Genomic DNA, 6343 nt, shown 5'->3' on the forward strand with positions numbered 1-6343 from the left:
AGCTTTTGTTATCATATGTTTAGGAAGCCACTTTCTCAGATATAGGGTTAGGGTTAGTATTAGGGTATATACCTGGTATTTTGGAGATAAGAGACTTCTCTAGAGAATAAAACTCCAGAATTCTGCTGTGGTTATGGTTATGGTTATGGTTAGGGGTTAGGGTTAAAGGTTAGGATTATGGTTAGGATTAGGGGTTAGTGTGTAAGCCTGGTAGTCTATAGTAAAGTCATAGTGCAAAATGTTAAATCTAGAATATAACCAAATATATCAATTGATTTAGAAGCAGTATAATTTTACTATTACTACTATGCCAGGTTTTTATGTGGCTTCTTTTGAAAGTGTATAGAAGTTTAGTTAATTTTCTCCATTTTCTATGTATTCAACACTGCATTACTGGAGCAGAATAAATGCCTGAAATGGCAGTTTGCCACCAACTCTTCCACCACTTTGACAGAAGTATATCAGAAGAGAGTATCATTACTGCTGAGTAAAATATTAAAAGATGAAATAATAACATTTGAATCAAGTGCTTTTCATGAAAAATCACTAAAAAAAACTACTAGAAAAATATTGAAAACACTTTGGATCTGAGCCTAGCCTTTTATTATGGAGCTTGAATTACTGTTTGGCATTTCCGCTATTTTTCCATAGAGGCCAAGCTTAAGAGTCAGGATCCAATGAAGACCTGGGATACACTCTAATCTTAGGAAATTCCATTCCTGGACAGTGAGATAAAGATAGGAACATTTTCTATTCGGTTAAAATTGAGCAGGTAAAATCACCTTCCTGTTTCTCTTCCTAGTCTGGTATCTCTACACAATTTTTGCTCTCATTCTCCTATAATTTGCATGCTATAGGCTATGATAGTGACTTGGATAGAACTAAAAGGGAAGCATCTTCCATGTGGGAACCATGTCCAAAATCCTGATGCCAATAAAGTGCAGAGGAGGACAGGTGATCAAGTGGCAGTGAGCAGTACTATAAGAAATCATTCCCAGGCAATGGACAGACTCTTGGTCTGCTTTATTGAAAACAGATGCCCCTTTTATTCACTCCCACTTAAAGGAATGACCCAAGATTGGTTTGGTGAGACTATCTGCTCATGAGTTCTTTGTGGGTGTTGTGTAGCACCAATAGCCCTGAGCTGTCAGCAGAGAACAGCAGTTAGACCACCAACCTAAATTACCGCAAAGTTCACAGCTGAGGTTCATGGCCTCACAAAATAGCCACCTCTCTTTTCAAGTGAAAATGATTAGGAATAGCTCACAGATCTTAATACGTGGTCTTCTGAACAACCTGACCCATGTCTGAGCTGCCTTTCACACTGTATATGGTCTCAGAGTGGGGCATGAGGGGGCAGCATTCTAGTAAATAGGGCTCATTTTGGTCAATTTATCTATCTCTGTCACCTCTGCCATTCGAGCACTGAAGCTCAGATAAGCTGTCTCTTCCTCTAGTCTCAACTCACAGGTAAGGAAAAGGCACCATCTTGGGTAAGCAATCTAACACTGACCATGGCAGAATATAATGAATTAGTTAAAATTAGAACTCATAGCCCACAACTTCTCATATTTAGGAATTATTACAACAGTGACAAGAATTATCTTCTTGCTTCCCAGGAGCTAAAGGAGTTCATACCACTGTGCAATGGTAAACAAGGAATTAGAGAATAGCCAAACAATTATCAAGATTAATCTTATACAAGTCTGAATGTTGAGCCAAGAGGTTTTCTGAGGTATCTTGCATTTCTAACATGTTATGCAACTGAACACAGACATCTGTCTTCATCAACTTTATTTAAAGAAAATTACACAAACATGCAAGCCATGTGCATCTAGTTGAGGCTTCCTTAGCATTTGTCAGTCTACTATAATGACAAGCTGATTTTGACCAATGTATTATCAGACCCAGACCTTCACTTGCCCCAATTCATGTGAAAATGACTGATGGAAAGCATTCTCTAATTGGTGAAATACCATGCACATATTAGGGGTTCTTGTATAAATTAGTGAGTTATCACAATATCTATTCTTATGGGTCCAAAACTCATTGCTACATTGAGTAAACTGGATTCTTTTCAGTTGTGTGTTACATTCTGGTATTTATTGTGGCTCATGGGGCAGTCTCTCCTCTTCAAACTATTATGTTTTACACATTTATAATACAAAAACTTTCCTTGTGTGTTCTTTCTCTCATATCCCTGTTGATATATAACTGAGTTTTGCCCTAGTTTTCAAACAGAAAAGTTTTGATTCTCAAACAAAATGCCAGACTCCTGGTAAGGCTTAGTAGATTCTATTTGTGGCTAATGAGATCGAGTTGGAAACCAAGAATTCCTAGAGGAGTGTCACATGCCAGCAAACTCTGAAATTGGTTGTTATGTTATTACAAGTGGCTATTTTCGAGTAATCTTAAAGTTCCTCCTTCATAATACAATATAAATGCATTTCTCCCAGCAGTTTCCTACAGAGAACACTTTGTAGTCTTCCGAGTAACTTCCTGCTATTTCTTGGAAAGCAGGGCTCCGCAAGTTTCCCCTGCTCTCTTAACCTGCCATACCCTTCCGGATCCACACTTAAACAGGAAATGAATTCCTGCTTATGCAGCTTAGGAGTAGAAAGCTAGGAAAGCTCTTAAGGTCCAGATAACGGGCGCCAGTGCTGTAGGTCAAGAAGGACAAATGGGTCCCTCTGGCCCTGTAAGTGAGAGTTACTAGTGCTGTGGGTATTACTTACATCCTGAGAATCAAGAGAAAACTGAAAATTGTAGAATATGCACTCTTGCTGCTGAAAGTTTATGAATTCTTGAAATGTGAAATACAGATACTGATAAAACAGTATTTTAATCTTTCAAAGTCATAAGGAAGCTTCTTTTGGCAACTGATTTTCAAGGATATGGTTGACTCCTAGGAGTAAATCTAAAGGTAATCAAGGTGGTAATTTGTACTATTTAGTATGCTAGTACTCTCCCAGAGAGATGCATAAATATATACCTCAAATGTGACTAGTGAGTGTAGTTAATAATGCTACAAAGCATTGTGAGTGAAGCTCCTTTATATATAAGTTGTTATTCAGTGCTAAAAATAATCCCCACTCTTAAGATGTTCTACCAGGTTTTCCCAATGGATACTTGTTATATTCCTGGGATCATATTGTGGCCTGAGTTATGCTGAATTTACATAACAATATGCTGGATTATAATGGAATTCTTTTGTGATTGAGTAATGCTGTATACAAATTCTATATATGGAGAAACTAAAGCATAGATGAATTATATTATTTTCTTCACACTGCAGAAATCTAGTAGGAAATTGCATGTTCTTCTCTCGGGAATTACAGAGGAAGGAGTTGCTTGTGTATTGTGCAATTCTAATTTTGTAATGGCTGGTTGTTCGTATATATTGAACTACGGAAGAAGGAATAAGAAATATGAAATGAATAAAATAATTTCATTTGGAGTATTGTGTTAAAAGATCATCATTAACAAATGAGCACTGAGCCCCCAGTAGCAACAGCTCTCCACTGAAGCCTGTAGTTGATGAAGTCACTAACCCATGCTTTTAGCTTTTAAGACCTTAAAATTTACTTGGGGAGGCAAGACACACAAATACAAAAGATTCACACAAGGAAGTAGATCATTAGCTGCTAATAAATGGGACAGCTCAGTGTAAAGGAAAGAACACTGAGTTGGGAATCATTATACAGATTCCAATCCTGATTAGCCATGAACTACCTTAGTGACCTTGAGCATGTCGTGATTACCCTGGCCTCAATTTTCTCACCTAGCTATAGGTTACATTTATTGTTTACTGTGCATGCCAACCATCCTACACATATTTTCTCATTTCATCCTCAAAGACACCCTATGAGGCAGGTAGTATTATTTTATTATTGGTCCCAACTTTAATGATAAAGAAACAGAAGCAAAACAAGGTTAAGTAACTTGTCCAGGATTATACTGTTTGTATGTGGCAGAGGATTCAAACTTATATCCTCAGACAGAAGAAGGTTGGAGCAGCATAAAAATGATGCATGTGTATTAATGTGTGTGTGTGTGTGTGTGTGTGTGTGTGTGTGAGAGAGAGAGAGAGAGAGAGAGAGAGAAAGTACAAATGTATGTCTGAGAGACTTTGGGTTGTATTACATGATATGTGATATCGTACATGATACAGGAATTGCCAACTATTTGGACAAGTTATGAGACATGATAAGGTGCTATTCATATCACATGCCAGTAGGGAGCCCATTCCATGAGGCTGTCTCCATAACCACCTGGGCTTGATTCTCTGGTTCAATTCTTTACAATATGATTAGGTGGAGCACACATGAGTTACTTTCAACATTAAGAAACAACTTTCCTGTAGAAGGTCATATGCTATATTTTATATTTGAGATGACATGAATTACCCATGCACTAAATCTAGCACACTTATTTCTGTAAAGACCTAAGTTACAGGAATTTTTATGTTACCTGATAATTATTCCTCATCTATTGCAGGCATAGCATAAGACAGCACTGCTTTTTGTTTTCTTGTTTTATATTACCTTAAGGTGAAATGTAAAGATATCTCAACTTAAATCCATTTCACTGTGATAGTACAAAAGTTACATGTTTATATGTGACTCATAAGCACTCAAACCTGTTTTTATTTGTACTGGCTACTTCAAATATCATAGATACAGCTACTTTGGCTAAGATTTTTTAAATGATCTAAGCAGAGTACAGTACTGGGCTAATGGTATCTACCCTAAATATTAATTGTATTGAGAAATCTTGAAATTTTTGGTGCTTTATTCATGACTCATTTTAAGCTAATACATCTCTGTTTTTTTTTTGTCCTTCAGATCTCAAAGTAGCTTCAGATAAAAGCCACATATCTTTGAACTAAGGCCACCAACTGACTATGCACCAAGGTGTGTAATTCAATATCCTCAGCCCTTTAGCTAGGTAGTTAGTTCTATCTATTTTGGAAGGATGGAAGATAAAATATAAGTGAAATCTTCCAACTGCTATAATTATATATGGTTATATAAACTCATTAAGAAAATTTATAGTTTATAAATGATTTAATTTATTTTATAATTCTGTCCTTGGTCAGTATTAATAATTGTTATGAAACGGATGCTAGATTTTTGTGGACCAGATGTGGATATCTTATATATATTATGCCTCTGACACACAGATACTTCATTTCTGTTGATTGAATAAATGAATGAATGAATGCATAAATAGGTAGATAAATATCTAACCATGAAAAAGGGCATGCTATTTGAATAGAGAAGCCAGGCTCAGCCTATCACTCAGCACGATCTAGGCTGCCTTCTGTTTTAACTGTTTGAGTCTAGACAATGAGGTGGATAAATCCTTCCCTATCAAGGCTCACATTTAGTTAAGGTTTATTCTGTCATTACCTTTTGGCTTTCCTATAAATTGGTTTTATTTAATTATTGATATATTTTTTATTTCTTTTCTTCATTTCTGAGTAAAATTAAGTAAGTTTAAAATATTGTACTAGTTATTACTTAAGAAACAATAGTTAATCCAGTTTTAATAAAGCATTATCAAATTTGGCTCAAAATACTTAAACCAACGGCATAAACTGGGTGGTACAGCGGGAAAGCACTTTCAAAGGAATAATTGACATTTGTCAACAACAGCAACATTTTTTAAGTCCATGCTATGTGCCAGGCCTAAGTTCTTTACAAATATTAACTTAATTCTCATCACAAACCAAGGTGAGGAAAATAATGTTAGGCTCTTTATATTTTCATGAAGCCTTATCATTAGTAACAGCTATTGTTAGTAGACATAAGAAAAAAATAAGTAGGGAATAATCCTTTGGCATTATAAAAAGTAAAGAAAATTTTTCATGTATTCAGATAAATTTAAATTATCATTTTATAGCCAATATCAATAAAATGCTTTCTGCCAAACACAATGTAATTCAGAGTGGCTTGGACAATGACCTTTTATCTTTCCAAGCATGGAGAGTTAAAAATCTAGAACACAAGTACCATCTCCTGTTGCCACCATTTCAAAACACAAAGGCCATTTTAAACCAAAAATGTTGGAAGGATATAAGCTTATAATAAAGGTCATTCCTTTTAATTGAATAAATTTGTGAAAGAGTCATGATGTCTAATTTCTGATTTTAGATCTGGCTAATGAAAATTTCCCCAATGACTGGTATAAGTCTTTATACCGGCATTTGGAAATCAAACATCAGGCCATGGCAGCCACATTTATGAATAAAGCTTTCTGAAAGCATATGTAACATAGATTCAGCAGGCCTCCATTTTTTCCCTATCTTTATAGTGAGGCCATATTCAGCAGCTTACTGCAT

The sequence above is a fragment of the Panthera uncia genome, assembly GCF_023721935.1.
Source record: "Panthera uncia isolate 11264 chromosome A1 unlocalized genomic scaffold, Puncia_PCG_1.0 HiC_scaffold_17, whole genome shotgun sequence".
In the NCBI taxonomy this organism is placed as follows: Eukaryota; Metazoa; Chordata; class Mammalia; order Carnivora; family Felidae; genus Panthera; species Panthera uncia.